A 20,660-nucleotide genomic window follows, 5' to 3' on the forward strand; every position below is an offset into this window, starting at 1 on the left:
TACTTCTTAAACAATCTGCTCATATAAAACATATGTACTTTTTCTGGGTCTGGTTTTATTTATTATTATGGGCAATTTCTCATCTGTAACCTACTTTGAGTGTTATTGGGATTGGATACAATGAGTATCAGTTACCTGAACAACAGATGTGCGTAAGTGGCAGCTATTATAACGAAAAGGAGGTATTATAAGCAGATGGGTGAGGTGGGGACAAGGAGGGGAGGGGAGGAGTGTGTACAGTGGATAGAGATCAGCTGATTTATCCTAACTGGTTCCCAAATATGGTTGCTGCTGCTGCTGCTAACTCATTTCAGTCGTGTCCGACTCTGTGTGACCCCATAGACGGCAGCCACCAGGCTCCCCCGTCCCTGGGATTCCCGGCAAGAACACTGGAGTGAGTTGCCATTTCCTCCACCAAATATGGTTAGGACCAAGATAAACAGACTCATGTTTGAAAGTAGAATTTTGATACCTCCTTTCCAACAATCTGATGACATGGTATGTTCTAGGTTTCATTGTTTTTTTAACAGTTCACTACTAAAAATTTCAATCCCAATGAAACATTGAATTTCCAGGGAACACCCATCTACCCACCACCTGTATTCCATAATTAACATTTTACTTTTCATGCTTGATCACATATTTATGTCTATTAATTAACCAATCTATTTTTTATGTATTTCAGAGGAAGTTTCAGGCTTTAGTAGTGGGTTTTTTTATTAGATGAAATTCACATAAAATAAATTAGGGATGGGGCTTCTCCAGTGGCTCAGACAGTAAAGAATCTGCCTGGAATGCAGGAGACCCAGGTTCCATCCCTGGGTTGGGAAGATCCCCTGGAGAAGGGAATAGCAACCCACTCCAGTATTCTTGCCTGGAGAATTCCATGGACAGAGGAGCCTGGCAGGCTATAGTCCATGGGGTTGCAAAGAGTCAGACACAACTGAGCAACTAATACACACATACACACACACACACACTTAAAATTAACCACTTTAAACTGAGTATAATAATTCAATATTACTTAGTACATTATGTTGTGCATTGCATCTATCTAGTTCTAAAACTTTTCTATCAGTCCAGAATAAATCCCCTTACCAACTAAGCAGTTACTCTCTATTCTTTCTTCCTCCCAGCTCGTGGTGATCATTAATCTATCTGTTTCTATGTTTACATATTCCAGATATTTCACATAAACAGAATCATACAATATGTGACCTTTTGTGTCTGGCTTTTCTCACTTAGCATAATGTTTTTAAAACTCATCCACAATGTAGCACATATCATTACCTTCATTCCTTCTTACAGTTAAGTAATATCCCATTGTTTGAGTATTCAGAGTATGAATACCCATTTATCCACTGATGGACATTTGGGTCATTTTCACCTTTCGGCTATTGTGTGTCTGAACATGTATGTACAGAGATCTAGTTAAGTATTTGTGTTCACTTTTGGGAGAATATACTTAGAAATGGAATTGCTGAGTCATATGATAATTCTCTGCTTAACTTTTTGTGGAACAGCCAAATTATCTTCCTGAACTGATAGTAAGTTTTTAACAAGAAATCTCTTATTCAAGATGGGCAGACCTGTCCTAAGAGCAGATGGTGGGCCTCCATGGGTAGCTATAAGGAGTGATTTGCTCATGTTCAGTTGACCTCCTTTCTGGCTAAAATACACAAGGATTTTATGGCACATGAGAGGAGATGCTGATTAAGCAGGCTATAGTTTCCTCTTATCTCCTGTAGGATGTGCCACCTTGCCTAGCAGAGGCGGGCAGGGTGTCTAGTCTGCTGGGACACAGACTCTTCAGCTGATGGTTGCTGTTGTTTGATCAGTGAGTATCCACTCTAGGAAACTGCCACATGGAGCCAGACACCTCTGGTTCCACAGGAAGCAGTACCGGGCCCCACGTGGCTTCCTGGGTTATGCTAGGAGTTAAGTACAATAGATCTGGGTTGCAGAGAAAGGAATTTGCCAACGAGATGCATGGGAGTGGCAGTCCTGGAATAGACACTGACAGCTGGCGTGAGATTTCCAGGGCTGCCCTGCTCTGCAAGCCTGAGAAAACAGGAGACATTCCAATGATTGCATGATATCATCTGCGTCTTAGCATTTGTTTTTAAACTATGGATTTAATTGCTGTTCCATTGGCTCCTATTTCTTCCTTCCCCATGAAAAATAGAATCTTTGAAATTCCCATGGAAGCACGTTCGGTTGTCATTTCTGTTCCAACTTGAAGACAGGATCATCCCTAATAATGAAAACAAATCTGTTGTTGGCAAATAAGTCCCAAGTGTTGCTTTTGGAGAGTCAGGAAGGGGAAGCAAACAGTGTCAGAGCAGCCTAGAGGCTGCAACAGATGAACAAATTCAGTTTGTAAAGGGGCCAACAATCCGCTCTTCTGCACTGCCTACTCTCAAGCACAAACCCCATTCAGAAGAATTTGGTCAGGTCAGCGGAGTTGGTGCTGGTGGATCTTGATTTGTCGATGAAGAGCTCCAGATCAAAAGGGATCTGCAATTTATTCAAGGCCATAGAGCTAGCGGGGAACAGATCCAAAACCCAAATCCTGTGCCATTTTCAGTGTATGAGAAAAAGAGAATGATCATCCAGGGTGTTGGGAAAATAAAAGTTTGGAGTCACAACGAACCTGATTCAGGCTGTTGAACTGTGACTCGGTCACTGACCAGTCACTTAACCAGTACTAGCTCACTCAGCCCTGAGCTTCCTTTCCTTCATTTTTAATGGCATTGATGCTAGTTATAAGATTAACGTGAGGACTTCCCTGGTGGTCATAGGACTTCCCTGGTGGCTCGGACGATAAAGAATCTGCCTGCAGTGCAGGAGACCAGGGTTCATTCCCTAGGTCTGGAAGATCCCCTGGAAAAGGGAATGGCAGCCCACTGCAGTATTCTTGCCTGGAGAATCCTATGGACAGAGGAGCCTGGTGGGGCTACAGTCCATGGGGTTGCAAAGAGTCACACATGACTGAGCGACTAACCCTTCACACTTCCTCCCTGGTGATCCTGTGCTTGAGAATTCCCCAGCAGGGGATGCAGGTTCAATCCCTGACCCAGGAAGATTCCACATGCCTTAGAGAAACTAGGCTCACGAGCCACAAGTATTGAAGTTCGTGCCCCTAGAGCCCGTGCCCCTCAGTGAGAGAAGCCCTCAGGCCACAGTGAAGACCCACACAGCCCCCCAAATTAACATGAAGATAAGATGAAATAGTGTATATGAAATACTTTACAGGCTAGTAGTTGCAGATACTCAAAAATTGAAGCTTTCCTTTCCTGATTAGATCATGCTAGTAGATTCTAGAAAATCTGTGCCCAGCTTTGCTCTTTTTCTCCAAAGGCTCCTAAACTGCACGTGCCCCGTCCCTTTCTTCAGATTTATTAGCCTTGACATAAGGACAGTGGTGCTGCTTTGAGATGAGGAGGCACTTTGCAGTCACAGGGTAAGAGAATTGATGCTCATTACTTAATTGGAATAAACATTCATCTATATGTACAGCTGTCAGGAAGCAAGACCTGATCAAAGGCCTATTAGTCACAAGGCTGGCTTTGCAAAGGGCCACTTAGTTAAGGCAGTGAATTTAACATGAAAGGGAAGAGAGAACCGGAACACTGAAGCTTGGTACGTTGTGCATTAGTAAGTCCTTTGGCCCTAGTTCCAGAGGCTTTCTCTAACAGAGGTTAACCCAGACATTGAAGGCCAACGACATCACGCGTCCACAGCAGCTGTGAACAACTGGGAGTGTTTCACCACCTTGTCAAATTTCTGACTTGGGCAAACTTGAGAATAAGACTGAGAGGCAGAAATGTCAAATTTCACAGAAAATGCAGGTCCCCAGAGACAGAAAGAAATCTTTCAGACCATTTTAGGGCAGAACAGTTGACTGTCCTATGTCCGCTGCAGAATTGGGAACTCTCCAGACTTTGGAAAGGTCATTCAGTGTGGACCTCTGCACACTTCTGTTCTACCAACACTTATTCTTTAATATGGAATTCTCATTCTCAGCAACTGTATTATTCATGGTAATATTTATATCATTTTGTTCTAAAACCAGACAGTGTGAGACACAAATTAATAACCATTTGCTCAACACCCACAGAGCCCCAGGTGCTGCTGCCACAATGGGGAGAGGTATTGCAGAAGTGGATGAAGAGATTAAATGATTTATTTTTCACATTTTGTAGGCACATGTGCATTGTACAAGCACTCTGCACATTTGCATAATCTGCTAGTTGAATGGATAAATTGACAATGCATTGTGGAATTGCCTTCATTATGTGGTGAGGGTACAGTTGCTGTTATTGTTATAATTGACCTCATTTGCTGAGTACCCACTGTGGGGGGTACCATGTGGGGACAGCAGAGGGCAGTGGTTAAGAGCGCCACCTCCAGAGTCACATTGCTGTGTTTGGATTCCGACTCCACGGCTTCCTAGCTGGGCAGCCTTCAAAAGCAGCTTGATTTCTGTACACTTCAGTTTCTCCATCTGTAGAATAGGAATGGTAATAGTGATATCTGCTTTGAGGATTGTTATAAAGACTAAGCAAAGTAACTTTTCTAAAGTGATCAGAACAGTACCTGGCACAATGCTATAATAATCATCGTATAATAACCGCCCCTACATACACACACACCCAAGGCAGTGTGCCCTTTTATAAAGAAGGAAGCTAAGTCCTAATGCCTCAGGGGCAGAGTAGCTTTGAAATCCAGGTTGTTCTTGCTCTAGGTATCTTCTCCTCCCACAAAGCCAGCAGCATCCTAAAACTGAATGGAGTGTACTAACCGGGCGTGCTCCCTGTCATGATGAAGTAGAGCTCAACTGTCCCTCTTTCTCAAGAATGGAGCACTTCACAAGCTCGTACACAACCCATCTTGGCTGGAGCTAGAGTCACCATTTCCAACAGTCTCCACCTAAATGTGGGAACACTCTGACTAAGACACTCAAGGAGATTCCTACTGCACTTCTAAAGTACTTTTCCACCCCCGACTCTGTCTGAAAAAATAAACGCAACCTCAGGTCCAAGAGAGTGATCTCCCCAAGCCCTCATGGTGGGGGACACTCCACATTCGTGGTGGGGACAGCATCGTCCTGAGGGCCTGTGGTATGTTGAAGATTCTCGCATCATGGCCAGGCTGGATGAGATGAGAATTTTAAATTGGCATCACCAAACTTAGTATCATCATTGTGGTGAGGAGAAATCACAATCAAAGAGGAATCTGGAGATCAAGGTAGAAAAACAGATATTCTAAAGAGCAAGGAAGTAAAATTGCAAGACAGGTGAACTCTGGAGCTGAGATAAACAAGCATTCGAGAGTGAAGCCTGAAGCAAAGTGGAGTAGGCAGTAGCCGACAATCTGAATCTTACCCTGGGAAGTGGCCTGTTCAGCTGCACTGGCGCCTGGAGGCTCACTTGTTTGGAAAGAATTCTGCAAGGCTCAAGACAAACAGGATTCCCTTGCTTTATCCAAGGACTCTCTAGAGTTGGAGTCCAGTGAGAGTTACTCTGATGCTGAAGGTTCTCTTCAGTCTTATAACAAAGAGGAGATGTCTGAGTCAGTGCCACACATTAAAGTCATATCTACACTCCACTATGCCAAGGTGGTGATTTGGTAGGAGAAGCAGGAGGTGAGAAATCCTACGGTCCTGTTGATCAAGCACTAGCAGGCAGCATTTCTCTTCAGCTTGTCACCAGCCTATCATTACACAAATGAGAATTGTATTAGTTCCAAGGGAGAGACTTGATTTCTGGGACACCTCTAGTGCAGTGAGGAAACAAATGATCTTTGGAATCAATGAGGACCATGGAGACAAATGATCTTCGCTAAAATTCTGCATTCTCGTGGTATTACTTTGTTTCCAAACACGGAAGCAAAATGCTGATGGGGAGTCAGCAGGGAAGGAGACCCAGCCACGCAGGCCAAGTCATATCACAACGTCAATGTCCTTGTTATTTGACACAAGCAGATAATACTGGATGGACTTAAAGCTTTGCCTTGTGCTGCGCTCAGTCTTGAGCTGAGAAGATGATTCCTCTGCTCACAGAACATGGCATCTGCACTTTACTGGGCAACCTTGGATGCTTCCATTTTATCCATCATGGTAGTTCTTGAATCAGCCTCTTCAGTGTTTTCCCCTTTAAGCCCCTCAGAGACTAAAGAACCTGGGTTTACAGGCTGGGATATCCTTTGTGAACAGGTAAAACATGACCCATCACTGCAGGAGGAACCTGTGAACCCAACACAAACCTGTCTTCCAAGCCTCTCCAATCCTTGGCCCCAGCCTGCTACTCGGAACCAGCCCCGCTCTCATCTTGATTCGAGATTAGTCTTGTATCTCTGTATGGTTTGGTACTCTTTGAATTGGCTTTGCGGCTCCTATTATTTCTGCATTTGGCTTATTGTCTGCACTCTTTTTGCTGTTGCTCTTCTCTGGAAACTCACTGGCAGCCCTGACAACCAACTTGAATGCCGATCTCCACCTCTGTTTATGCCTCCCACCCACTACCGGGTGGTACAGGCTGTGACTCAGCCCCTAGCTGTATGCCAGGCACTTTGCAAACACTGCGCTGGAGACATCATCTTGTTTACGTCTCATAACAGTCCTCAAGAGGTAATTACTGTCAGCTATATTTAGTAGATGAATTTCGGATAGTGTTCTAGCCATTGTGCTTTATGATGTAGAGATTCTGGATTCTGTTGTATTCTTCCAAAGAGGTTTGATAGATTCTGTAGCAGGCGGTAACTTGCTTAAGAATCAAGCTGCCTTTGGTAAGTGGCAGCTCAAATCTAAGTTCAATTCTTTTTTTTTTTTTTCCTTTAGCTGGATGCTTTCATACATATGTAGTTCAAGAGTCAGCCAGAGATCTGAGAAGAGTTGACACACAGGATCTGGGGCTCCCTTACTGTGATATTCTCTTTTTCTGGGCTTCCCTCTTTACTTTTCAGAAGCCGTGGCCACCTTGAATTCTGTCTCTGATTCCTCAGACCAAGAAGATGGCAAGTTTTTCACTATTCCTTCAGTTAGCCTATGTTGCACCATGACTATGTCCTACCGTCAGGACAGAATTTGGCTTCTCAGGTGGTGCTAGTGATTAAGAACCCACCTGCCAATGCAGGAGGTGTAAGAGACATGGGTTTGGTCCCTGGGTTGGGATGATCCTCTGGAGGAGGGCATGGGAACCCACGCCCATGTTCTTGCCTGGAGAACCCCACTGACAGAGGAGCCTGGGGGCTACAGTCCATAGGGTTGCAAAGAGCTGGACGCAACCGAAGCGACTTAGCATGGCATGGCAGGAGGAAATTGCAGCAACATGGGAGCTCATCCTCTGTTTTTCTCTTCTTCCACGTTTCAACTTCCTGAAATCTGCCTGCCTTTTTTGCCTTTTCAGGCTTTGGGTTTGTTTTTCCTTTTGAATGTTTTTCTTCCTGAAGTTCACAGTTATTGTCCCTAGAGATTGGTCTGCTTGGCACTTACTGCATCACGCTGAAAGTAGAACTTCAGAAGATATTCAACAGCTCCCATCAATAACTTCTATGTGTATCGTTATTTCATGATCAGTCTTCTCTTGCTGAGTCACAGAATCTCAGGTATCCTGTACAGGCATTATGAAGCAGACAGACAAAAGGAACCTAGTTTAGATGCCTGGAATATAGAGTTTGTAACTCTCTGCAAGGTTTGCAAAGAAGTGGCTCTTTCCAGAAATACGTGGAGGCATCACCCTTTCTGAGTGTCCATGTAAATGTGGGAAGAAGGGTCATTTTCTTGAGTCAAGCACAGTTGATGAAGTATTCATTCTTCTCCACCCACCTCTCCCCCAGAGGACATGTAGCAAGCAGTTCTCTCTTTGGAGATCGGAGGCTTGCCAAAGTGCACCACACCAGCGGGACATGACTGGATTGGGTTTTGTGATGACTGAAGAGGCAGAAGCACCCCTGTCCAAGTTCTTTGTGGCTCTTAGAGAGCTCTCTTTTACAAACCCAGCTGATAGAGCTTAGAACTTATCTGAAGGACTAAAGCCATAAGGTATGTTTCCCATAAGAAGTGTGACTGTGCTCCCAGCAAGGGCCAAAAGGAGATATGACTGCTATTGGGAAGGTCCTCCATAACAGAGAGCTGCAGAAACTGATGCTCCTGACAACCAGGCTCTCCTGGGTCACCTTCACATCCCAGAAACCACTCACCATCCACTGCCCCAGTTTAAAACTGTGAACCCTTTATTTCTGCCTCCCTGCTGTCCTGGTTCCAGCAACACAGTCATTATCACTAGTGTGGGGACCAAACAGTGATGACATTAGTGGTGGGAGCCAGCGGAGACGTGCCTACAACCCAGATGACAGCCTAAGGGACTGTCACTCCTCAGGCTGACCTCTGCCCCAGAAATCACCATAAGCTGGGCATAGTCAAAAGAGAGAGAAGGAATGGAATCCGAGGGAGGAAGAAAGGAGCAGTGTATGTGAAAAATGCTGTGACGAGATTGTGGACAAGAAACTGTGTAGGATTTAATAAGTAGGACTGAGTTAAAAAAAAAAAAAGAAGAAACAAATGACATCAAAAGAAGCTGCCTGTTTTAGGCAGACGGAGAGTTTGGGGCCTATAAAAGGATTTACAGCTCTAAGGATAAAGCGAGCTTAGCATATGAGCCTGACCAAGGGGGAGTTCTCCTTTTACACCTCCTATATACCCAGAAGAAGGGGACAGCAGAGGATGAGAGGGTTAGATAGCATCACCGACTCAATGAACATGAATTTGAGCAAATTCCGGGAGACAGTAAAGGACAGGGGAGCCTGGCGTGCTGCAGTCTACGAGGTCACAAAGAGTCAGACGTGATTTAGCAACTGAACAAAAGCAACATACTCAGAACCCCAAAACTTGGTGCTGTGAAGAAGACTGGCAGATTTGGCATAGGAGTTCAACTTCTATTAGTTGAGTAGGTTTGTCTGTGTGTTAGTCACTCCGTCGCGTCTGACTCTTTGTGACGCCCTGGACTGCAGTCTACTAGGCTCCTCTGTCCTGGGCTCTCCAGGCAAATTCTTGGAGTGGATTGCCATTTCCTCCTCCAGGGGATCTTCCCGACCCAGGGACTGAACCCAGTTCTCCTGCATTGCAGGCAGATTCTTTGCCGTCTGAGCTATGAGGGAGTTGAGAAGCACTCTCAAAAGGTGAAAAGATGACTGAGGTAGTAGCAGAACTTATTTACAATACATACATTCAAAAATATGTCAACAAAGATGAGCTAGAAGAAGGAGACAATTAGGCATGTCACAAATGCAGACACACGGATGGCTAAGAAATGTAAGGAAAAAATTTTGTTTCTTAAGGATTGATTGAAATGCAAATCAAAACAAGGAAATATCTTTTTTTACCTGCTAGACTAATAGAAGTGTAACTGACTTTTACTATCCAGTGTTGGTGAGTGATGGGTGGTTGTTGGGAGAGAAAGTGAAGTTGCTCAGTTGTGTACTCTTTGCGACCCCATGGCCTGTAGCCCACCAGGCTCCTCAGTCCATGGAATAGACCCTCATCTAATGATCCTGAGATCCAAGTTAGAATTATGCAGTCTTTTCAGGGGCAATTAACAGTACCTGTTAGAACTGAAGTGTGCTTTCCCTTTGAAAAACCATTCCACTTTCATGAACCTAACTTACAACAGCCTTCCAAGTACATAAGGAGAAAACATATCATTACAAAGATGTTCACCGCTATATAACTTGTAATTGCAAGAAATCAGAAACACCAAAATGCCCAAAGGTAGGGGAACTGTTAAAAAACACTACAGCAAATTGTCTCCATTCATTATCCAGGATTTGGTATTCAAAAATACTATTCAATTAGGGAGAAGGACGATGGTGAGTATTGCCCAATAATGTGAATATACTCAGTGCCCCTGAACTGTTAAATATGGTTAAAATAGTATGTTTTATAATATGTGACTTTCACCACAATATAAAAAAAAATAGAAAAGAATACTATTTAGCTATTAAAGACAATAAAGTATTTCCATATGAATAACAGAGAAGCTTGTCGAAGACAGCTGCTGAGTGACACAAGCGAGGAGTTGAATTTCCTATGTGTCAGAATTTGACTCGTTTCATCTATAATTACACGGCTCTATGATTGGTATGGTTGCCATCCCGTATCCCACTTCAACCAAGGAAGCAATCAAGGTCCAGAGAGACAAAGTAAATTTCCAAGGTTGGCTTCAGAATTCACGTCCTTGACCCTTATGCTAGTGTGTGTGTGTGTGTGTGTGTGTGTGTGTGTGTGTGTTGTGTGTCTCACATGTTCATAGAGATATGGAAAATGTGGGTTTTGGAAAGAAAATAATGGTGTATTTATGTAAGTATGCCACCCAATTCTCTCTCGAGAGCAGACAAGGCCCGAATTCTTCCACAGGTTAAATCCTGGAGGCTCAGGGCTCCCCCTTCCCCAGGAAAGGCCCTCTGCTGAAGGGAGGTGCCCCCTCCAAGTTCACACCTCCTTCTGAAGGGGTTGAGGAGGGCTCACACCCAGTGAATGGTGGAACGGTGGCATACAAAGGCCCCTTGCTTCCCTCTCAGACAGTTCTACCAGGCCATCCAAGCTCCAGGTTCTCCCTGTGAGTCAACTCCAGCCCTTCTGGAAACCACATCCCAGCTGAACTTCTCTCTCCCCAGCCCTCTTTCCTTCACTCCTCCGAGGCTCTGGTGACCAAGGGCACTTCTTAGTAACCATGGGGCAGGCTTATCTCTACTGTGTGTATTCCTCAGGCAACTGGAAGGTGGAGCGTGGAGGGGAGAGGAGAGAAAAGGATTTCAATTTAATACATATTTCTAAGTTGTGTGTATTTTGTTCAATGAGTATGCGTTATATGTATTAATTTACAACAGGCCGATGTAAAACATAAAATTAAGAGGCCTTGCTATACAGCCAATAGAATTGGTACTCCAGGATCTGACTGGAGATTTGTGTCCAGGAAAGAAAATAGCAGAGCTTTCATTTATTTTTCAGGGTTCTCACTCGAAAAATAAAATACCTTTTCCACTGTGCTTGGGTTTTCTCTCCTGATGTAAGCCAAAAACATATTTCCTCTTGCTCCTCCAAATTTTGTCTGGAAGCTTTGATATTTTTGAATCTCCATGGGCTCTGCTGTCAGAGGGCAAAGGAAGCCTGCTGATCTTCTCTCAAATCCCTGCTAGAGAGAATAGGAGGTACTGGATCTTGTCAGAGTTCCAAATGTATTGAATGAAAAAAACAAAAATGCTGTGCATTTAGGTCATTGAGGGAAGAAAGATATGCTGATAGAAAGGAAATTGATGTAGTGGTGAGAACAGGGGCCCTACCATTTACAGATCTCCATTTTACTTGTAAAATCGATGCCCAGTTAGTCAATTAATTCTCTGTGTATTCATTTGTTTATTTATTCATTCATCAAAAGTTTATCGAATGCTTATTACATGCCGCACATTATGCTCTTGGGAGTTGTATTGGCTTGACTGTGGTTCAGTGACGCGGAACAGTGACTTACTAATTGCTAAGTTACTCTCTGGATATAGAAGGTACTGTTCATGAACTTGGTTCAGAGGAGGACAGTCTGCCATTGTACTCGTCACAGAGAGCTCTCTAGGTTTCAGGTAAATTTGAGAAGATGTGAATCATTCTAGGCTTTATAAAAAGCTACTGGAAAACTTTCTTTTCTGAGTGATTGCTGAGATTCCATATTATACCATGTGAAACAGAAGTAAGAGATTTTCTGTCAGAGTTTGAGATCAGTGGCATTGTGATAACTGCCAATGGTGGAGCAGCACTTCGCCCTTGAAGAATATTTGGATGAATGATGAGATTATGAACTGATGATCATACATGAAAATGGCAATTACAAGAAAGCAATGTAGACACTCAGGGAGTGAATAAATGAATAAGTAAACAAATGAAACTCAACTGTGCCTAGAAAAACACTCTACACACTGCAGGCACTCAATAAACCTCAGTAACACAAAACAGCGTATGTACTGGTAACTTTCTACCTCTCTCTCTTCCCTCCAAAATATTTTGAGTGCCTACTCTGTGTCAGATGCTAGACCAGGCACTAAAGGCTTTGACTTAAGGTCAAACCATGTTTTGTAATTCCAAGCAGAACTGTAGCACACACTCTCTCCTCCTCTTCTGCAGTAACCAGACCTTTCAAAAAGTGCTTCTGTGTCCAGGGGGATGGGAACTGGGAGAAACAATAAGAGCTCTAAGTCATTTCACATGCAGTTTTTTGTTTTTTTTTTTTAACTTAAACCTAACTGTCACTTGAAAATATTCTTTTGACAGAGAATTGCTCTCGGAACAACAGGAGCATTATGTCAGCACAGTGATGACTGACTATTTTTAGATTTCCAGGTTCTGACTTTAAGTGCAGTATGAAAGTGGAGCTGTCCAGGAGCAAGAAAACCAGGCGGCCAGGGGGTAGGGACCGTGGGCATCACAGGCACTCAGAACAGCAGGCTGACATTCAAATTCGACTGCATTAGAGATTAGATAGGACCTGAGCCGTGGAAATCACCCTGGAAGGTTGACACGTGGTTAGATCGGAGCACTGTTTGCCTATTCTTGAGCAGTCCTCTGATGGCAGTGGAAACAGCATACTTAGGTGAAACTTTGCTTATTTGACACCAGTTTACCAAAAGAAGATTCAGATTCAAATGTCCCCAGGCAGGCACCATGGAGAAGAGAAGCAGCCGGGTGGAAACCATGGCAAACTGGAGAGCTTCTGCTCTGAGAAAGGGATCATCAGATACTAAATTCAAGCCTGTAATAAACTTGTAGGAATTCAGGCCCTGCGGTGTCATAACTTGCAAAGTTTCAAGAGAAGCAGGAAATCTTGGCTTTCATTGAAATTAATAGGCACTATCCAGAGACATATACTGGTTAGGCTTCACCAGAGAGGGGGGCAGCAGCCGGTAAATGGTCCTTATAGTCAGGAATGTAAAGGGAAACAGAGACGATTAATAGAATATGCAGCAGGTGTTGTCATGGCAACCAACCAGGGGTCCAGATGAGGGAATATAACTTCCTTCCTTCTTTCCTTTTTTCTGCTTTTTGTTTGGCATTTAGGGCAAAGTCAAGAGAGGTATTGTGAGAACAAGGAACTTCTCTTACTTGTAAAACACATTCAGGGTTTATCTCACACTGCTCTCCTGATTTTTTTTAGCAACTCTGAGAAGTCAGGAGAGATCTTCATGGTTCCAAGGTGACTTTGCTTCCCATCTTATGGGCAAGCTGTGTATCCCAGCATATCAAGCAGAGCTCCAGGAGTTTCTTCACTGGGCAAAGGCCTGGCCTTTCCTGATCTGTTACCAGTGTGTATTGGGGGAATTAGTAGGAAAGGTGGAGAAATAAAGTATGATACTGTCACCAACCTTTTTTAATCCTGATAAAATATACCACCTGCTATTCTTTGCCTCATCCTTTTATTTTCTGGATCTTCATTTTACTTTTTGAGACTTCTTTTCCAGGGCTGGTAATAGGAACCCTTCAAGGTTATAGGAGGAAGTGGAAATAGCTTGACCTGGGAGTCTGGAGACCTAGGCCAGTTCTGACACAAGATAACAGAATGACTTTGGACAAGCCTCTCTGAATTGGCCTTATCCTGTCTTGTAATGCAGCAACAATGAGGCAAGAGATCACTGTGGTTTCAGGAACCTCAAACTGAGGGACAGAATTTCTGGGCCCAGTTCAAGCTCTGACATGAACTACATGTGTGATTTTGGCTAGATCACTGCTCCATGTTTCAGTTTCCCAATCAGCAAAATAAACGTGCTGGCTTGTTTTGTCCATTCAACAAATATTTGTTGAGCTTCGGTGCTTCCCTGATAGCTCAGTTGCTAAAGAATCCACCTACAATGCAGAAGACCCTGGTTCGATTCCTGGGTCGGGAAGATCTGCTGGAGAAGGGATAGGCTCCCCACTCCAGTATTCTTGGATTTCCCTTATGGCTCAGCTGGTAAAGAATCTGCCTGCAATGAGGGAGACCTGGGTTCAGTGCCTGGGTTGGGAAGATCCCCTGGAGAAGGCAAAGGCTACCCACTCCAGTATTCTGGCCTGGAGAATTCCATGGACGGTATAGTCCATGGGGTCGCAAACAGTAGGATGCAACTGAGCGACTTTCACTTTCTTAACAGGTGCCAGGCTGTTTAGGGCTTAGACTAACATTTCATGATCAACTATTGTGTATTTATATCTTAGCCTTCATTGGTGTAGGCTTCAACTTCTGCAATAGGCTTCAACTTCTGCAGTAAGCTTCAACTTCTACAACTTCACAAGGCTAATAACATCTTTAGATGCTCTGCTTAATCTTCCTGAAGGAGGGAGAGGAGGCAGATGACTGAAGGCAGGAGGTCACCGCTGGCTTCTCCTAGCATGGTGTCAGTGGCTGTTGGCCACAAGTGTTGGTGGCTCTCTTTAGAATGGAAGGTGCTTAGAATAAGTTGTCTTCATCTTTGGACCCTAACCACTAGTATGAGAAGAAAAAAGTATTCCACTTGACATCTAGAGAAGTTTCTGTCTGTATGTGTATATGTGGACAAGGGAGATGGAAAAAAAGAGAAGAAGCTTTTTTTTTTTTTTTAAAGGAAAGTAAGACAAATACTCTTCACTATGCTAGAACTCGTTTGTATCAGTTCAGCAATATATTGTCAACCACTCTTCCAACTTTTCACATACAGATCGATATGCAACTTTTTACTGTCTACTTAATACTCTATCATATGGCATTCTTTTATGTTTATCCATTCCCCTAGAAATGGGCACTTAAATTGCCTATTGATTTCACTGCCATAAGGGATGCTGCAAGAAATAGATTTGTACATGTATCTTTACACTTGAATATAATTATTTCCCTGAAATAAATTTCTGAAAGTAGAATTGCATGTCAGGGCATGCAACTTTTTTTTCTTTTGATAGCTCTGAAGTGAGCATGTGAATTAACATTCACACTCACAATTCATTAGCGTTTTTCATTTACCAATAGTGAATAGTATGCATCATTTTAAACTTTGCTAGAAAAAACTTAGAAAGTGGTATTATTTTTTCTTGCCCCTAAGATCATTTAATTCAATTCTAAAGATGTATTTTGAGTAGGTACCGGCTATCAGACACAATGATGGGTGGAAAACACGTGTCTGCCTGTATCCCTAGAAAGATGTAGACAATGAAAGAGGCTCTGGGGTGTAAGGACAGCACTGCCTTTGGAAGCAGCAACTGGAATTCCAGCTGTGGCTTTGCTCTCAATCATCCATGGCAGCTCCAGCAGTACCTCCCTGAGTCTCTCTCTTCATCTCACTATGTGCTTGATAATACAGTTGTGTTTGGCACATATTGGCTAATGGATGTCAGCTGCTACCACCACTGCAAGAAAGACTTTGCTAAGTGTGAGCAATATGAAATGGAAAGCTCAGGATGAAAGTTTCCACTTTGGTTGTTGAAGGGAGAAGATATCTGGGAAAGACATGGATTTGAGTTGCACTTGCTTCTTCATTAGATGGGGCTGCCAAGGAGCATAGTCACTGGAAAACAAATGAAGGGGAGAATGCTGGGCATGTTGGAGTGGGATGGGGGTTGGACGGGGATGCAGGATGCAATTCAGAGTCATGGGAGCTGAGAATGTGGGTAAGTGAGGTGGGAACTCCCACTTATCTGGGCTGGGTACCAGATGAGGGTAAATGGTTTAGTTTCCACCTTCTTTGCAATGGAAAGAAACTGAACATTCTGGAGGAGGAGAACAACACAGGCAGAGATCAGTTTTTAACCTGAAAGGTAAATTTCGTAAGGAATTCTAACATACTATATTCAATTGTTTAGGTACTAAGTTCTGCTAATAAAACAGCGACCTAAAACCACAATAAAATAGCAATGTCTATTTTCCAACCTACAGGAAAAAATTTAAATGTAGACTTGTCCCTGTGTCTAAGTGTTTTTCTTATCCTTTTTCTTGTTTACTAAGTCTTGATACACACAGACATTGTCTATGCTAGACTCTAATATAAAATCATGTCTGGCTTACCATAAGAATGTTTGCTTTATTTTAACATAATTACCAATATGTTGTGGTATTAACAATGAGTATGAGGAATTCTAGGAGACCTGGGACACACTGGAGAACATTGTTATGAACTATGAGCATCTTCAGGGCCAAGGCTGCATTTTTCATTCCTGTCTCTCTGAAAGCTGGTTCAGTTAGAATGTGGAAATGCCTCAAAAAATGTCTATTGAAGTATTCAACTCTGTAGATAATGGTGGCACCCAAAATGGAGACGCAATTAAAGTCCTGTACCATCCCAGCCAAGAAGTCACCAAATGGTTCAACACAAATGACAGACACAAAATAAAAATACCTTAATCAAAACTGCAAAACAAAATGTAAGTATGATAAAGCCAAGTCACTGAGTAAAACTGTGCAATTGATAGCCCAGCACATATTTTTAAAAATATGATTCACTTATCCATTGACATTTATTTTCAAACATTTCATTTCTCCTTCCTTCCAAACAAATGAAGTACACGTGTGCCCACACGCATGCACACACATACACACACACTCTGTTATTTGTCACTAAGCTCTAATTACCCATAATACTCAACATTCTTTTTACCCCAACACTAGACACAGGAATGGAGACAGATTGTTGGATCAGTTTTAACAAATCTGAAACGGCAGTTTCTTTGTTGGAAAAATATTTCCACTTATCGAGAGATGTTGTTCCCTGAAGGGAAGTGAACATTGTGTTCAAAGCACTGACTTCTTTAGAAAGCACATTGTGAGCAAGCTCATTTTTCCATGTTGCTAGCATTCAGACACGATTGACTCCAACTAAAGGGGGAGATGCTCAGGGTTGGCCTAACTCAGAGTAGCCAGGGCATGCTGTGCTTAATATTTCAAAAATACTGTGACTTCAATAAGAGCTTCAGTGAAAGGTATTAACCACTTTAATTGGGAAACAGTCCTTCAATGTGTGTGTACCTTTCACATGGGCACATGGAGGAGTGGTCCCCCTAACCCACTCAGATAATTTCTGGAACTAAAATTAAAATGTGTCATTGACGACCCTGTATGCAAGACAGGGAAAGAGACACAGATGTGTATAACGGACTTTTGGACTCAGAGGGAGAGGGAGAGGGTGGGATGATTTGGGAGAATGACATTCTAACATGTATAATATCATGTGAATTGAATCGCCAGTCTATGTCTGACGCAGGATGCAGCATGCTTGGGGCTGGTGCATGGGGATGACCCAGAACGATGTTATGGGGAGGGAGGTGGGAGGGGGGTTCATGTTTGGGAATGCATGTAAGAATTAAAGATTTTAAAATTTAAAAAATAAAAAACTAAAAAAAAAATAAAAATAAAAATAAAATGTGTCATTGATGGTAACCAGCCTTGCTTGATGACATTTCCAAACAGTACTTATCTCGAAGGTTTGCGGCAAGATACATGAAAGAAAAATAAAAGATATTATTATAAAGCATATTTTACAAAAGAAAAATAGTGCAGCTTTTCTGTACAAAGGCCCAGACTGGGCTAGGAAGAAGGGCTGGTGCGAGCTGGGCATTGTCTGCACTGTTTCTCTGTCCTGCCCAGAGGAGCCAGCAAGGGCTTCGCTCTTTCCTTCCCTTTACCTTGTAGGCCTCACAGTCTAGGCACAGAAAACATAGTGCATTGGTTTTCTAAACTGTTTTAAAGCATCATGAAGTTAGTGGCTTAAAACACCATCAGTTTATCAGCTCACAGTCTACAGGTCAGAGCTGATGGGCTCGACTGGGTGCTCTCAACAGGGCCTTGAGGCCAAAGTCAAGTTTGTTGGCTGGCTTGCGTCTTGTCTGAAGGATCTGTGGAGGACTCTGCTGCAGACGTATTCAGGTTGATGGTTGAATTCTGTTCCAAGTGATTGTAAGACTGAAGACACTGTTTCTTTCCTAGCAATTGGCCAGGCGTTCTCAACTCCAGGCCATTGTCCTCCAGTCCTGGCGTGTGGTCCTGTCTATAGTGAAAGCTAGCAGGGGTTCTTCAAATCTTGTGTTTTGAACCACTCTGCCTCCAGCCAGAAAAAAATTCTCTTTTAAAGAACTTGTGTGATTAAATTAGATCTACCTGCATAACATTTATTTAGATTAACTCAGAGTCAATCAATTAGTAATCTTAATAACACCTGCAAAATCCCCTCTGCATATAATGTAACATAAGCATAGCCATGAAGACTCATCATGTAAGCAGTCCCAGCAGTCAGGGCGGGGAATTTCAAGGAGCACTGACATCCTAGGCTTCTGCCGACCATGGAATGGTCTAATAATGTCATGGTGGCATAATAATAAGTTGTTTGCTTTTCTTGCTTTATTTCCAGTGCTAACGCTATGACCGCTTAGTGGCTAAGGATTCGGGTTGTGGTGTCAGACTACTTGGGGCTTAAAACCCACCTCCTCAACCATGGCTGTGACCTTGGGCAATTTAAAGTCCCTTCTGCTAAAATGTTTGTTTTGAATATGCAAGTTATTCCAAAGACCTTGCTATATTAGGGAACAATTCAAGCATAAGACAAATTTGCTTACACATCATTTCCTTCTCAAGAAATACCACACCCAGGAATAAAAACTGCCATGGGAGAATACTTAAAACACACGTATCTCAAACAACTGCCTCAGCCCACTGCCTGTGTTTTGAGCCATGCCCATCCAAGAAGGGTTATGACTTTCCTTCTGATTTCAGATAACCTTCCTTCAGCACTTCACACATGAGCTGTAACCATTCCAAGGCCGCTTCCACAAGTAATCATTAAATCTTTTCCAAGGTGAAGTGTCATATTTATGCAATATTTAAGGTATTTTTTAACCATCTCACATGCTTAAAACTATCCTACTGATTTTATTGGTTTCCTACCTTTACGGAATGTGTCACTGGTAGTTTTTGAATGGGTTGGATTGTGTCCCCTGTCCTTAGCTCCAGTGCTTAGAATTGTGACCTTATTTGGAAATATGATCTTTTCAGGGGTAATCAAGTTAAAATGAAGTCATTAGGATGAGCCCTAATCCGATTACACTGGTGTCCGTATTAAAAGGGAAAATCGGTTCACAAAGACTCGCAGAGGAACCTCTATGTGAAGACGCTCAGGAAGAAATCGACATGAATATGAAAGCGGAGATCAGAGCGAGGCATTCACAACCCAAGAAATGCCAGACTGTCAGCCAACCATCAGAAGCTAGGGAAGAGGCGTGGGGCAGAATCTGCCCGGCAGTCCTCAGGAGAAGCCTGCCCTGCTGACACCAGGATTTCAGACTTCTAGCCTCCAGATCTGCGGGGCCTGATTTGTGGTCCTTTGTGTGGCAGAGGAGGCTGGTGGGCTACCGTGCATAGGGTCACATAGAGTTGGACACAACTGAGCGACTGAGTATTCACACACTGTGGCAGCCCTAGGAAGCTAGTATGTAGCACAGTCCGTGCTTTCTCATTAGCCCTGTGGATTGTATTGCATGATTTTGCACAGCATAGGTAATTCTTAGCATAGTGACAGTATAGTAGCTTTTAGGAATGCATATGCTACCCTATAGCAGAAATGACTCTACTTAAATGCAGTCGCAGTTTGCTCTCTTACTAAATGGGTCTTCATGTGATTAGTGTCAGGACTAAATGAGATAGTGTATACAAAGTGTTGAGAATGAAATAAGCACCAAGAGTGCAAGCTACCATTGCTATCACCATTAGAATGTCTAGTTCAAAACTGAATTTTGAGCAGCTGTAAACCACAACCATGAGGGTTAAATGGACTCCAAACTCCAAACACTCAGTTTAAAATCTTAATACAATGGCATTCAGTATTACAGACTTACAGAAATCCATGGGCTGTGCAAGCAAGAGAATACAGATGCTACCAATAAATACTGAGGTCTCTTCAATACTTTGCCAATGTAGACACTGATAAGAAAGGTTGATAATTTGGAAAAATAGGTCTTTTAAGAGCAGCATCACTATTTTCAAACTTTTTGATTAACTAGCATCAAGATAAATCTGGAGGAAACCCACTCAGCTGGGTGCTGAACTCCTTGCTTTTGACACATATTCTAGAAAGCCAGCAAAGCCCCAGAGAAAGAAGCCAAGCTTTGCCTATAAGAAGAGGACTACGCCCTGAATGGGAAGGATGCTGAGTCCATACAAGAGCTGGGAGGGCATCAGGATGGGAGGCCTCTGTGATGAGCCACAGGTGTGCACATGTTGGGGCATCAGCTCACTGACTGACTTAGGTAAGTCACTAGATGCCCAGAGAAATAAGACATCCTGGTATCAGAGCTTCCCAGCTGGGGAGACCTTGGAGAGATTACCTTATTTTCCCAAGCTTTAGTTTCTCTGTCTGTAGAGTATCTGTAACAGTTTATATCTTAGGCTGTAAGTTAGCACTAAATTAAAGAAAATTAATAAGACATGCTGTCCAGGCTAAGTGCCCAATAAAAGATAGGTCCACGTTTGTCCCTTCTCCACATCTGCCTTGAGCTCTTCCAGTGCCAACTGGAAAGCAGGATGTGGCATCTAATAGGAGGAGCATACAAGGATCTGACTGATGCCTGGGACTTTATCGTCCTACGTTCTTGATGGTTAGTTAAGATCCTCTGATGGGCTTCACAGGTGGCATCA

The 20,660-nt window shown here is 43.0% G+C and overlaps 1 protein-coding gene across 1 annotated transcript in view; it reads left to right on the top strand.

Moving 5' to 3' along the window:
* Positions 1-20,660, top strand: part of ANKFN1 (ankyrin repeat and fibronectin type III domain containing 1) — a 481,844-nt gene that overhangs the window by 12,280 nt on the left and 448,904 nt on the right. The window lies entirely within an intron of this gene.

Source organism: Ovis canadensis, chromosome 11 (assembly GCF_042477335.2).
Source record: "Ovis canadensis isolate MfBH-ARS-UI-01 breed Bighorn chromosome 11, ARS-UI_OviCan_v2, whole genome shotgun sequence".
In the NCBI taxonomy this organism is placed as follows: domain Eukaryota; kingdom Metazoa; phylum Chordata; class Mammalia; order Artiodactyla; family Bovidae; genus Ovis; species Ovis canadensis.